Source organism: Scyliorhinus torazame, chromosome 22 (genome assembly GCF_047496885.1).
Source record: "Scyliorhinus torazame isolate Kashiwa2021f chromosome 22, sScyTor2.1, whole genome shotgun sequence".
Taxonomy (NCBI): Eukaryota; Metazoa; Chordata; class Chondrichthyes; order Carcharhiniformes; family Scyliorhinidae; genus Scyliorhinus; species Scyliorhinus torazame.
In genome coordinates this window covers 85,743,018-85,758,356 of record NC_092728.1, presented here as the reverse complement: position 1 = coordinate 85,758,356, position 15,339 = coordinate 85,743,018, and the positions used below count along the sequence as shown (strand labels likewise).

The 15,339-nt window shown below is 44.4% G+C and overlaps 1 protein-coding gene across 1 annotated transcript in view; it reads right to left on the bottom strand.

The window, feature by feature from the left end:
* LOC140398859 (multivesicular body subunit 12B-like) overlaps nt 1-15,339 on the bottom strand; it is a 181,587-nt gene that overhangs the window by 20,704 nt on the left and 145,544 nt on the right. The window lies entirely within an intron of this gene.

Below are 15,339 nucleotides of genomic sequence, written 5' to 3'. Positions count from 1 at the left end.
CGTGATATAACTCAGATCCCAATACTTTTTAAAATCATGAAATGTGTGAATAGCACACGTTCCGTGCAAAAGATGGCGGCAAGCAGGATTGGCATCAGAAGAGACCCAGACATGTTCATTATTTTAACCACAGGTCCTCCGCCTGATCCTGCAAGGATCTTGTGTCACCTCTGCCAGGGGCTTTCCTCCCTTCCACAAAAGCGACAACCAGAGTCCCCTTCTCCCTGACCTTTCCAAGGACAGTTTCCTTGGTGGGGGCCTGAAGACAGGTGATTTTCAACACTCCCAGCTGGCTTTGGGTCAGTGTGGAACATTTAATAAGATCCCAGGAGTAAAAAGTGCCTGTGCCTCATGCTTGGACCATTTTGGACAACTTCCTCAGACTCTGGTTCCTGCATGCCATCCCAGATTAAAATCACAGCCTTTGTGTTCATGTACTCTTTTGCTTTCCAGAGTTTGTGATTCTTGCTTTAATACTGTTGTACAGAAAACAGAAGATTTGAGGGGCAAAAAGAGACACCAAATCCAAGAGCTGAAGGCAGTCGAAAGAGCTTGTAACAAGTGTCTTACAGGAATGGTGGGGAGGCTGATGGATTTAGGAAGATATTCCAGATAATGGGAGTGGAAAGCTGAAGGCAGGCTGCCTATGATAGCTTGAAGGGCCATGGAAGTTCTCACAAATGAACTTCTGTGATCGTCAGTTGTTGAGAAAGCCAACTTGCTGAAACTTGTCCAAAGCTTAAAGTAGATATCATAAAACAAATTCTCTGAACATGGTGAAATTGCATGCAATATTTCATCATCCATTTGGCAAAACTTGATTTTCGATTCCTAACAGCATTGCGGATATACCTAGACCACATGTGCAGCTGTTCAAAGTGACTCACAACAACACCTTTCTCAAGGGCAATTAAGGATGTGCCACAATTGCTGGCCTAACCAGTGATGCCCAGATTCTGTGAAATAATTTTTAAAATGGTGAAAGGAAATACACTGAAGTGGACAGAGCAAACAAAACGTCTTGTATAAGGTATGGGAAGATCATATTCAATCCACCTTTAAAGACACAATTTCCCTCAAGTCTTCCGAATTGCATATTTCTGCCGTACACATGCCAAAGTGAAAAATAATCCCCAAATATTTTCCACTGTGCTTATTTTTTATGATGTCAAAAGCAGGTAAAAATAGATTACACAAATAATTGGCAGTGACCAGTAAAGCAGCATCGAGTAAAATCCAGGATGATGGAACATGGGGCAAAATATACATGAATCCAAATAAACTGCAAGCAATTATATTCAAAGCTGGCTCGGAATAGTCAGCTCAAAATTTTAATTTGGCAACAGATACTCTGTAAAAATGCACTCGAATATGAACCCCAGTTTAATTGTGACCGGGTACATTATTCAGTGGATTCATATTGATTAACAATCGCAAAAAAGGGGAGGGTTTGGATACTTTTTGAAATGCCAGATTTAGGTTATGAGCAAAGCATATTAAAATGATTTACTACCCAAAAATCAGCCGTAGAAGATTATTGCTTCACATCTTTAATCTGCCACAAAACACCAGTTCCTGCTCCAGCTACTCAGTGCCAACCATATCATCACTAGGTAGATCACTGCTGAGCTCTCTTGGATCTGTACCATCAATCCAGCCACCCACTGCTTTCAAACAGTACTTATTAAAACAGAACAATCACTGGGAATCACATCTCTTCTCTCCTGGCACAAAATATTCCATAGAATCATTACAACACTGAAGGCAGCTACTTGGGTCTGTCTAGTCCAGGCCGGTTAAAGGTTTACTTCTTTTTCAAAGCATTCTTCAAATTATTTTGACTTTGAACTGTGTGTGTGTGTGCGTGCGTGCGTGTGCGTGTGTCTGTATCTCTCAATCGTTAGATAGATCGCGAGCTTCCTTCTCTGGGCTCGAACCCACGTCTCCCACTGCAATTTTGAGTGGCTGAACCTCACTTAGCCCTCCATTTTGAAATTAGGTTAGAAATTAAACTTGTGGGGTGGCACGGTGGTGCAGTAGTTGGCACTGCTGCCTCACGGTGCCGAAGCTCGGGTTTTCACCTGGCTCCGGGTCACTGCCCATGTGGAGTTCTCCCAGTGTCTGCGTGGGTCTCACCCCCACAATCCAAAGATGTACAGGGTAGGCTGATTGGCCACACTAAATTGGCCCTTATTTGGAAAAAAAATAATTGGGTACTTTAAATTTATTTTAAAAAATAAATTAAACTTGTATCTAGCGTTATAAACAAAATGCAGCATTTGAGTTATTCTTCCAAAAACAGGTATCCCTTGTAAAATCAAGGGCGATTCTTAAAAAGTGATTGCACACAAAAGTGGAATAATCTTCGTTGACCAAATTAAAGATCTTCTTTACACAGGAGGTAACTACAAATGCAAGAACTTTTGCATTTACCTCCATTAAAATGAGCTGGAATACAATGACTACATCATGCTATATGACTGTATACACTACATGAAAGAATGTTGCTTCATGCCAGAATCTTTTAGTAATGCTTTCAATAGAGAAAAAAAGGATTTGGGGCGAATGGCTCACAACAAATTAGCATGAAGTAGTTACCTAACTGATGTTCACATCCATATTCTTTAATTTCAGCTGCAATGGAAACCTGAAACATGGGAGGAGGAGTGCGAGATACGTATGTACAATCTTCAGAGAATAAGGATGACTCGACTCTAAGATCCCTTCAGATATTACAGCAACAATACTAAAGCAGCTCTTAGATAAATAACAAACTGGCTTCAAGTGAATATTTAGGAGGACAGATTGTTCTGCCAAACCGTAGGTTTCTGAAAGATGACGAGAAGTACAAACTACTCAATAAATGTTCAAGTCATATCTTTACAGGTGTTTTTGAAGCAAGTCCATGAGGTGGCCATTTAAAGAAAATTCTATCAAAACAATTATTGTAACGACTAACACTGAAGAATGAATCCACAAACTATCTCATCTATTTCCATATGAAAAAAATGAAAATCGCTTATTGGCACAAGTAGGCTTCAATGAAGTTACTGTGAAAAGCCCCTAGTCGCCACATTCCGGTGCCTGTTCGGGGAGGCCGGTACGGGAATTGAACCATGCTGCTGGACTGCACTTGGTCTGCTTTTTAAAAGCCAGCGATTTAGCCAAGTGTGCTAAACCAGACCCTGGAAGCAAACAGTATGCTACAGTATAAATTCTTACGATAAAAACTACTTGGACCCCCTACAAACATCAATCCAATCTGAACCACAAGAGACAGGAGAGATAATTTAGTGGTGAATGGTAAAATTTCCTCTGTACAATGAAATTGTGAACTTACTCTTTATTAATGGTGTTGCAATAAGGGCAGCATGGTGGAGCAGTGGTTAGCACTGCTGCCTCATGGCACCGAGGATCCGAGTTTGATCCCGGCCCACTGTCCGGAGTTTCACCCTCACAACCTAAAGGTGTGCAGGGTAGGTGGATTGGCCATGTTAAATTGGCCCTTAATTGGAAAAAAAAAGAATTGGGTACCCTAAATTTTTTTTTAAAAAAAATATAATAATGGTTGTACAAATTCATGATACAAATGTACACAAAGGAAGCCTTTCTCCACAACAGCAGACTAGACTCTGTGGAATATTATGAGGCCAGCCTGTGACTTATTTCTTTGCACCATTCAAAGGCCTTATGGTTGGGCAACTCCCTCACCTCCATTTGTTCAACATTGAACAAAATATAAAAATAAATATCAAAACATTAAGTTTTCACTTCAGTTGAGGAGGCAGAAGCAACAAGGCTCCACTGTTTCAGGTAAGGACTGAAATGTCAGCAAGGTAAGTTGCTAACAATCACAAGCTAACGAAAGGTACATGTACAGCAGCTCACACCTAACAACTTTACCTGAATGGACGATGGTAATGAGGTACACATCGTACATGTGCATTATTAGGGAACAAAAACGAAGCATCTCCCAAAATATTTACGGTTAAAGTGCTCTCAGAACAATGTGTGATTTATAATGGCCAAACAACGAAAAACAAAGGCAAGCAACAGTAATGGTAGCTCCAATTGGATAGGTGTGACCGACTGAAAAAGTGTTCCGTTCTGTTGGTTGGTTCATTTGTAAAATAACTTTGATGAAAGCATTGAAAACAGAATAACTAAATTTGCAGATACTAATCAATCAGTGCAGGGATGCATGAAATTAAGCAAGTTCTGTGAAGACCTGGGAACGAGTACAAAAAATATTAAGTAATATCTATGTAATTATACTAAAAATGGGAAAATCCAAAAACAAAGATTAAATTGTTAACTAGAATAAAATAAGATGATGTTTGTGTGTATTGGAAGAACTCAATTTGGGTGATTATTCCAATATGCAACAGCAGTTGTAATGTGAATATCAGGAACTTAAGCAAGGAGTCAGGAGGGCTAGAAGGGGTCACGAAAAGTCATTGGCAAATAGGGTTAAGGAAAATCCCAAGGCTTTTTACACGTACATAAAAAGCAAGAGGGTAGCCAGGGAAAGGGTTGGCCCACTGAAGGATAGGCAAGGGAATCTATGTGTGGAGCCAGAGGAAATGGGCGAGGTACTAAATGAATACTTTGCATCAGTATTCACCAAAGAGAAGAAATTGGTAGATGTTGAGTCTGGAGAAGGGTGTGTAGATAGCCTGGGTCACATTGAGATCCAAAAAGACGAGGTGTTGGGTGTCTTAAAAAATATTAAGGTAGATAAGTCCCCAGGGCCTGATGGAATCTACCCCAGAATACTGAAGGAGGCTGGAGAGGAAATTGCTGAGGCCTTGACAGAAATCTTTGGATCCTCGCTGTCTTCAGGGGATGTCCCGGAGGACTGGAGAATAGCCAATGTTGTTCCTCTGTTTAAGAAGGGTAGCAAGGATAATCCCGGGAACTACAGGCCGGTGAGCCTTACTTCAGTGGTAGGGAAACTACTGGAGAGAATTCTTCGAGACAGGATCTACTCCCATTTGGAAGCAAATGGACGTATTAGTGAGAGGTAGCACGGTTTTGTGAAGGGGAGGTCGTGTCTCACTAACTTGATAGAGTTTTTCGAGGAGGTCACTAAGATGATTGATGCAGGTAGGGCAGTGGATGTTGTCTATATGGACTTCAGTAAGGCCTTTGACAAGGTCCCTCGTGGTAGACTAGTACAAAAGGTGAAGTCACACGGGATCAGGGGTGAGCTGGCAAGGTGGATACAGAACTGGCTAGGCCATAGAAGGCAGAGAGTAGCAATGGAAGGATGCTTTTCTCATTGGAGGGCTGTGACCAGTGGTGTTCCACAGGGATCAGTGCTGGGACCTTTGCTCTTTGTAGTATATATAAATGATTTGGAGGAAAATGTAACTGGTCTGATTAGTAAGTTTGCAGACGACACAAAGGTTGGTGGAATTGCGGATAGCGATGAGGACTGTCGGAGGATACAGCAGGATTTAGATTGTTTGGAGACTTGGGCAGAGAGATGGCAGATGGAGTTTAATCCGGACAAATGTGAGGTAATGCATTTTGGAAGGTCTAATGCAGGCAGGGAATATACAGTGAATGGTAGAACCCTCAAGAGTATTGAAAGTCAAAGAGATCTAGGAGTACAGGTCCACAGGTCACCGAAAGGGGCAACACAGGTGGAGAAGGTAGTCAAGAAGGCATACAGCATGCTTGCCTTCATTGGCCGGGGCACTGAGTATAAGAATTGGCAAGTCATGTTGCAGCTGTATAGAACCTTAGTTAGGCCACACTTGGAGTATAGTGTTCAATTCTGGTCGCCACACTACCAGAAGGATGTGGAGGCTTTAGAGAGGGTGCAGAAGAGATTTACCAGAATGTTGCCTGGTATGGAGGGCATTAGCTATGAGGAGCGGTTGAATAAACTCGGTTTGTTCTCACTGGAACGAAGGAGGTTGAGGGGAGACCTGATAGAGGTCTGCAAAATTATGAGGGGCATAGACAGAGTGGATAGTCAGAGGCTTTTCCCCAGGGTAGAGGGGTCAATTACTAGGGGGTATAGGTTTAAGGTGAGAGGGGCAAGGTTTAGAGTAGATGTACGAGGCAAGTTTTTTACGCAGAGGGTAGTGGGTGCCTGGAACTCGCTACCGGAGGTGGTGGTGGAAGCAGGGATGATAATGACATTTAAGGGGCATCTTGACAAATACATGAATAGGACGGGAATAGAGGGATACGGACCCAGGAAGTGTAGAAGATTGTAGTTTAGTCGGGCAGCATGGTTGGCACGGGCTTGGAGGGCCGAAGGGCCTGTTCCTGTGCTGTACATTTCTTTGTTCTTTGTAGATTCAATTCAGTAGGGGAGATTTTAAGGGTGGACAGGAGGTATGCAGAGGCCCCCGAGGAGGGGCTACTTAGGGAGCGACGGAACCTCCAGACGGAATTCGACCTGTTGACCACGGGGAAAGCAGAGGCACAGTGGAGGAAAGAGCAGGGGGCGACGTACGAGTATGGGGAGAAGGCGAGTCGGATGCTGGCACATCAGCTTTGTAAGAGGGAGGCAGCGAGGGAGATTGGTGGAGTTAAGGATAGAGGGGGGAATAAGGTGTGGAGTGCAGTGAGAATAAATGAGGTATTTAGGGACTTCTATGGGGATCTGTATAGGGCTGAGCCTCCCGCGGGGGAGGAGGGGATGCGACGATTCCTAGATCAGCTGAGGTTCCGGAGGGTGGAGGAGGTGGGGGTGGCTGGTTTGGGGGCACCGATTGGACTGGAGGAGCTGGTTAAAGGATTGGGAAGCATGCAGGCGGGGAAGGCCCCGGGGCCGGATGGGTTCCCGGTTGAATTCTACAGGAAATACGTGGACCTGCTGGGCCCGTTGCTAGTGAGGATTTTTAATAAGGCGAGGGTGGGGACTTGCCCCCGACAATGTCCAGGGAGCTGATTTCTTTGATCTTGAAGCGGGACAAGGATCCATTGCAATGTGGGTCGTACAGACCAATCTCGCTCCTCAATGTTGACGCTAAGTTGCTGGCGAAGGTGCTGGCTACGAGAATTGAGGACTGTGTCCCGGGGGTGATTCATGAGGACCAGACGGGAATTATGAAGGGTAGGCAGCTAAATACAAATGTGCGGAGGCTCCTCAATGTGATTATGATGCCCTCGGTGGAGGGCAGTACGAAGTCTTACAACACCAGGTTAAAGTCCAACAGGTTTGTTTCGATGTCACTAGCTTTCGGAGCGCTGCTCCTTCATTCACCTGAGGAAGGAGCAGCGCTCCGAAAGCTAGTGACATCGAAACAAACCTGTTGGACTTTAACCTGGTGTTGTAAGACTTCGTACTGTGCTCACCCCAGTCCAACGCCGGCATCTCCACATCTCGGTGGAGGGGGAAGCGGAGGTAGTGGCAGCTATGGATGCGGAGAACGCCTTTCATCGGGTGAAGTAGAGTATCTTTGGGAAGTGTTGCAGAGGTTTGGGTTGGGGGAGGGGTTCATCAGTTGGGTCAGGCTGCTATATAGAGCCCCAGTGGCGAGTGTGGCTACGAACCGGCGGAGGTCGGAGTACTTTCGGCTGTACCGGGGGACGAGGCAGGGGTGCCCCTTATTGTTTGCACTGGCAATTGAGCCGCTGGCCATGGCACTGAGGGAGTCCAGGAAATGGAGGGGACTGGTCCGGGGGGGTGGGAAGAGGAACACCGGGTGTCGTTGTATGCCGACGACCTGTTGTTGTATGTGGCGGATCCAGTGGAGGTGATGGCGGAGGTCATGCGGATCCTTAGGGAGTTTGGGGACTTTTCGGGGTATAAACTTAAAGTAGGGACGAGTGAGCTCTTTGTGGTGCATTCAGGGCGCCAGGGAAGGGGGATAGATGAGCTACCGCTGAAGAGGGCGGAAAGGAGCTTTCGGTACCTGGGGATCCAAGTAGCTAGGAGTTGGGGGGCCCTGCACAAGCTCAATTTGACGCGGTTGGTGGAGCAAATGGAGGAGGATTTTAAAAGATGGGATATGCTGCCACTCTCACTAGCAGGTAGGGTGCAGTCGGTCAAAATGACGGTCCTCCTGAGGTTTCTCTTTGTGTTCCAGTGCCTTCCCATTATGATCCCCAAGGCCTTTTTCAAACGGGTAAGCAGGAGCGTCATGGGATTTGTGTGGGCAAATAAAACCCTGAGGGAGAAGAGAGTGTTTCTGGAGTGTAGCAGGAACAGGGGGGGGCTGGCGCTGCCGAATTTGCATGGCTATTATTGGGCAGCCAATGTGGCGATGATCCGTAAGTGGGTAATGGAGGGAGGGGGCTGCGTGGAAGAGGCCGTCCTGTGTGGGCACGAGCCTGAGGGCGAAGGTGACGGCACCGCTGCCGCTCTCGCCGACAAGGTACACCACGAGTCCGGTGGTGGCGGCGACGCTGAAGATCTGGGGGCAGTGGAGGCAACACAGGGGCGATGTGGGAGCCTCAGTTTGGTCCCCGATTCTGGAGAATCACCGGTTCATCCCGGGAAGGCTGGATGGGGGGTTTCAGAGCTGGCATCAGGCAGGGATTAGAAGAATGGGGGACCTGTTCAACGATGGGAGGGTGGCGAGCCGAGGGGCACTGGAGGAGAGGTTTGGGCTACCCCCAGGAAACGCTTTCAGGTACATGCAAGTGAGGGCGTTTGTGAGGCGGCAGGTGAGGGAATTCCCGCTGCTTCCGGCACGTGGGATTCAGGACAGGGTGATTTCGGGTGTATGGGTTGGAGAAGGCAAGGTTTCGGCGATTTACCAGGAGCTGAAGGAAGAGGAGGAGGCCTCGGTGGAGGAGTTAAAGGGCAAGTGGGAGAAGGAGTTTGGGGAGGAGATAGATGAGGGTCTGTGGGCTGATGACCTGAGTAGGGTTAATTCTTCCTCCTCTTGCGCCAGGCTCAGCCTAATACAGTTCAAAGTTACTCACAGAGCGCATATGACAGGGGCGAGGTTGAGTAGGTTCTTTGGGGTGGAGGACAGATGTGGGAGGTGTTCGGGGAGCCTGGCAAACCACGTCCATATGTTCTGGTTGTGCCCGGCGCTGGATGGGTTTTGGAGGGGTTTTGCGAGGACCATGTCCAAGGTGATGAACGCCCGGGTCAAGCCGAGCTGGGGATTGGCATTATTTGGGGTATCGGACGAGCCGGGAGTGCAGGAGGCGAAAGAGGCTGGTATTCTGGCCTTTGCGTCCCTGGTAGCCCGGCGGAGGATTTTGCTACTATGGTAAGATGCAAAGCCCCCTAGTCTGGAAGCTTGGATCAATGACATGGCAGGGTTCATCAAGCTGGAGAGGATAAAGTTTGCCTTGCGAGGGTCTGTGCAAGCGTTCCTCAGGCGGTGGCAACCGTTCCTAGATTATCCCGCGGAGTGTTAGGAGGAGGTCAGCAGCAGCAGCAGCCCAAGGGTGGGAGGGGGAGATTTCTTTCTTTTGGGGCGGCGTTTGGGTGAAGGTGTTTTTTTTCTCCCCTATTTGTGTTTTTAAATGTTATATGGGGGGTTATTGTATATGGGGGAAATCCAATGAATAATTTCTGATTGTTGTTTTCTTGTTTCTTTCTTTTTGTTGGGGGGGGGGGGGGTTATTGCAAATTTGTTGAAAAATTTGAATATATATATTTTTTAAAAAAGATTCAATTCAGTAGATAGATGCCTTGAATATAACTTTGTTGAGGTGTTGCTGACATTTTATAATGTATTAGTGAGGTATACAGGCAACAAGATGTCCGAGTCTAGTCACCACACCAGAGAAATGGTCTATAAGCAACAGAACGAGTTTGAGCAAACAGAAGGTAGCTGACATGAAAGCAAAATATTGAGGATGCCGGAAATCTGAAATAACAGAAAATGCTGGAAAATGCTCAGCAGGTCAGACAGCAACTGTGGAGCAAGAAACAGAGTTAATGTTTCAGACCAATAACCTATCTGAACGGGAAAACTTAGAAATATAATGAAACTCTTCCACCCCATCACAGCCCTTCTCTTTTGTTCTTTTCCCACCACCCCCATTCGATCTGTTTACATTTTATTACATTTCCAACCTTCCCCAGTTCTGATGAACAGTTATTGATCTCAAACATAAACTCTTGTTTTTCTCTCAACAGCATTAAACGTCTTCCAGCCAGTTAGTGACCAGAGGTCAATCTTTACTCAGCTTTAGATTCATTCAGAGTAAGACATTACAAATGTATAGCTCCCAAATCTAGGACCAAACACCAGTGTCAAAATGCGTTTCTTTCTACTTGAGTTCACTGCCCCAAGACAGGACCGACCCACAGCGATTTCCTCCACAATTGGATGAGGAGACAGGTCCCTATTCCACCCCAGTCAGAAAAGGGAATTGTAGTCACTGTTGACACCAATCTGATCCACACTCGTCATCCAGCCAACTAAGGCATTCAGTCTTCCCCCCACCCCCCCCCCCCCACCCCAATACACCTTTACATGCATGTTGTAGTCCGGAGCTATGAATAGCAATGGCAGAGGCTCCAATTTTATTCCCGTCATATGGGTGACCAGGAACCTGGTCTTACCAGGAACCCTGCTCTTACCATCTGCCAATGGTGTTGGAAGGATTTGCTACCTTTTGGGCACATCATGAACATACCTTCCCTTGGTCATCAAATTCGGGGCATTGGGGTGGGACTTGGGCCCAGGACCTCTGACTCAGAGGCAGGGATGCTACCCACTGCACCGCAAGACCCAGTGTTTCTTTCTAACTTTTACTTTCCACAATAGAAAAAATGAAACAAAAAGAAAATTATATTTTTCTCCGGTTAGCATTTCCATTACCCTTCACTGCAAAAGAGAGATTGGGAGAGATAGCTGTTGCTGGTAATGTGCCAATGTTGATGAATCCTTTTACAGGTCCAGCTTGGTCCTTCTCCAGTATCTGCACTTGGAGTTGCTCCTGATCTTGTTGACGGTTTTCATGCAGACCCACTGCAGAATAAGTCGGTTCTGCTTCATCTTCTTGGCGAGGAATCGCTTGATCCTGAAGGGTTTTGTGGGATGGCATGGCGGAACCTCCACTCCACCACTCCAGCTGCGCACACAAGTATTTATCAAATGTTTACCCCCCCCCCCCCCCCCATCTGTACACACTTAACCTTAATTTATGCAATTAACATTGGTGCAGACTACAGAAGGAAGATTGATCACTTGGTTGCTTGGTGTACCGAAAACAACCTCTCTCTAAATGTCGGCAAGACCAAGGAACTGATCATCGACTTCAGGAAGTGCAGCACAAGCACCCCCCCCCCCCCCCCCCCCCCCCGAGCATCCTATCCGGCTGCATCACAGCTTGGTATGGCAACTGCTTGGTACAAAATGATCACAAGAAACTGCAGAGCGTGGTGAACTCTGCCCAACGTATCACACAAGCTTGCCACCCTCCCATTGATTCGGTCTCCACCTCCCACTGCCTCAGGAAGGCAGAGACAGACCCTTCCACCAGGCAAAAGAGACAGAAGTCTGAAGACCTGCACATCCAGACAAAGGAACAGCTTCTTCCCCAGAGATATTAAGACTCCTCAACAACTCTCCCTTGGACTGATTTCTTCCCTGTAAGAACACTATTCTCAGCACCCTTTGCTGCTCTTGCTCACGTATTTACTTTGTTTGGACCTTGTTCCGCACTGTAACCAATCACTATTTGCCGTTGTACTATTTGTCAATGTACTCTGTCGATTATTCTTTTTGTCTATGTACGTACTGTGTACGTTCCCTTGACTGCAGAAAAATACTTTTCACTGTACGTTGTTACATGCGACAATAAAAATTAATCAATGCTGCCTAACCCGCTGAGTATTTTCAGCATTTTCTGTTCTTAATGTCAGAGAGCTGACTCCAGACTGTAGATCAATTTTGAAAAGTAACTAAGGATGGGAAATCTCATTGCATTAAAAAAGGTTACAAATTTTAATGAAAAGGGGGTTGCTAAAAGATGTCGTCATATGTTGAGCAAAGGAGACAAGACAATCTGATAAAATCAAAAAGCATTTGGAGTGTTTGCAATCAAGGACTTTCAGAGAGTTACTTCCTAGTTCTAGTTCTGAAAATATGAAGTTTCAGCAACTAGTTTCAGTAATTAAAGTCATTTCTATTCAAAACTTGGGAGACAATAATGATTATTTGTATGCATTACTAACTGAAACGGAAATGTCACCGATGGCCCATAGGTTGAACTGTAATCCTGCTATTGGTAAGGCAAGCTCATCATCATCCTATCCCATATTGCTCAGCCAAGTTATTCAGCGGTTTGTGGGCTAGCAAATACATTTGTGTCCAGTTGTTATAACAATAAGGAATCTTTGTCAAATTTGCAATTATATACAACTGTTCAGAAACCCAGGACATCCCAAATCATTTCATGGCCAATGAAGCATCTTTACTTTAGAACTGTAGTCATGTTCAAATGTAACGCCAACCAATTTGTACAAAAGATCCTTAAAAAAATCAGAAATAAATGGTTGAGGGATAAATGTTGGCCAAGACACTTGGAAAAAAACCTTGCTCACTGCCATATAGTGCCATGGAATCGATTGTGTCTGGCTGAGTGGGCAGATGTGACCCTGGTCTTATGTTCGCTGTGAAAGATGGCACCCACAACACTGCAACTGAAGAGGTTTGAAGCACCTGCCCCACAGATGTTGCAAAATACTGAAGATACGACAGCTATTGTTTACATCATGGACCTAGGTGTGATCATCAAAAAGACTTATGGATTGCAAACTGATTGCTTTTCAGCCATAAGCATACACAGCATGTTAGCTCACCAATATAGTAATACTCCCGAGTGTATTAGTCCCTGCAATCAACTGTGACACCACGTCTTGTGCCGGAAGTGCTCAAGTTTCTTTTTAGATTTTAATTGCATGCCTAATTCCAAAGGTTTGTTCCCAAATGAAGCAACCATTTTATGAGATAGCTTTCTCAATGTATCATGTTTGAGAGAAGCTTCAGACTTTTCAAAGTTGTGCCTCAAGAAAGATGCCATTCAGGAAGATCAGTTGCAGGTAAAGCCAAACTCAAAAGTACCAGACCCACTACAGGCTGAGCAATTTTCAGCTCAACCAATGCTTGAAGACTAAAGAAGAAAACGCTCTGGGATCAAGGAAAATACAGCAGTCTTTATTTGACCAACTCCACAGAAGGATATTGATATAAACAAATCTTGTAAGATTAGAATGCAGAACAAACCGATTCACAGCACCGAATCAAAGCTCTCTTCGGTGACACAGTAGTTAGCACTGTTGCCTATGGCACCGAGGACCCTATGCGCTGAGGGTTCGATCCAGGGTCACTGTCTGTGTGGATTTTGCACATTCTCCCCGTGTCTGCGTGAGTTTCACCCCCCACAACCCAAAGATGTGCAGGTTAGGTGGATTGGCCATGCTAAATTGCCTCTTAGGTGGGGAAAAAAAATAATTGGGTACTCTATATTTATTTTAAAAAATAATCAAAGCTCTCTTGCATATGGAAGCAACAGTACGACATTGCTCCCCAATAAGTTAGATCAGTAACTGATGTGATGCCTCTTCCAACTGGGAGCTGGAAGGACAAGATCATGGAAATAGAGGAAAGCAAACGTTCTTTAAATCTCCCAGTGGATTTACACCAAGTTATGGGAAAGTACAAAATATAAAACAGCAAGGTTCATATTATTGATTTAAAGTTATAGCTTCATCCAACAGACCTCTTGGCAGCAGAATGATTAATATACTGTATCTTATCTGCCAAGGTGTACTATCCCAACAGCAGTTAGGTTTAAAATTGTTCCCTTCATTTGCTTGCCCCTTTTTCTGTTATTGTGCCATTGCTACTATTTTAGATTGGTAGTAAGGAAAGGTGCTGTCATTAAAGGGGCCTTAAAAATTTTTTTTTTTTTTTTAATGTGGCTACTTGGCAGTTAGCATAAAAAGCTGGTCGCTTGTCCACTAACGTCAATGAAAGCCAGTTGGGATTTATAAATGGCTGAATGCCCAGCTTACTGCCCATGTGGTGGAGGTGGGAATGGTCCAAAGTGTTTTTATGCTTCCACTCGACACATTGTGTCTCTGCAGCTTCAATTTGTAATGGAACATGACTACTGTATTTGTAAATGATATTGATTATTATTGGTCAAAAGAAACTGAGAGAGCATTCATCTAAACAGATTCCCCATTTGCACATATGACAGTTAATTATCTTTTGAACTTGTCAAATTGCAATTGCTGTGTGCCTTGCAGAAGTGAACAGCAAAGGATGAATTATGCTTAATTTAATTTTTTTTATTTGCTTTCTAATGTAGAGTTCAGTTTCACACAGAAAATCAGTAGGGTCCATATCAAAACATTTTTAACAAGTTTGTTAAATTGCTTTCTTTCAAAATCAGTAACAAGGTTAAGGGCAGGTATTATGCTAGCATAATTAATTTTCCTATTCTAGATTTGATGATTCACTGTAGAATATTGTGAATTAATGTCTGCACTACACATCGAGTCAGTACAAATTAGTGTGTCTACAATACACAGAATATTGTACCAACGTTGCAGTTGTCATGGGTGGAATCTTGCAGCCTGGCCCCATCATGGCAGGGGGCGGACCGGAGAATGTGGAGAGCCGATCAAAAGTCCATCAACTTCAGTGGGACTGGAAAATCCCACCGTAGGAGGGGCAGTAAAATTCTGCCCCACGTTTTTCTCTCATTGCAAAAACACTGTATGCTCACGGTGCCAGTGAATGAGGTTTTTCAAATTAGTGCAAGACGACAGGTAATATATATTTGTATAACTCACTAAATTTTAAAAAATTGACACATGATTCTCTGAGCAATGCCTAAAAGCATATTTTCAATACTGTAGTATGAGAAGGAAACACTAGGTGCTGCTAAAAGACCATGCTTCTGAATGATAACATAAATAGCACTTTCTGAACCTGTAAATTGTAAAGCCTGAACCACCACTTTCTCAAGAGTAAATTAACAGTAACATTAACACCACATGGCAAACACAGGGCATGCTCATTACTTCAGAAAGCAGATAATTGCTTACAAAAATACAAACAAAAGTATAATTATCATGATGGATTGCACAAAGCAGAGGCCCCATCACAAAGCCCATGCATCAATGTCCACTGGTTAAAAAATAATGAAGAAACATTAGAGTATATGCACAGAATGAAAGCAAAGATGATCAAAAATTCTTAATTTCCCTGCTTTTTTATGGTTGACAAGCATGTCTTCATCAATTTACCACCTACTTCATGATGTCACAGCTAACAGCTTCAGCCTCAAGCTACGCAAGAAATAGGACTCATTTTTCAAAATACAAATACATAGAGATGTCAGCTAAAAATGTTTACTAATTAACACTTAAAAAGACACAAATTAGATATG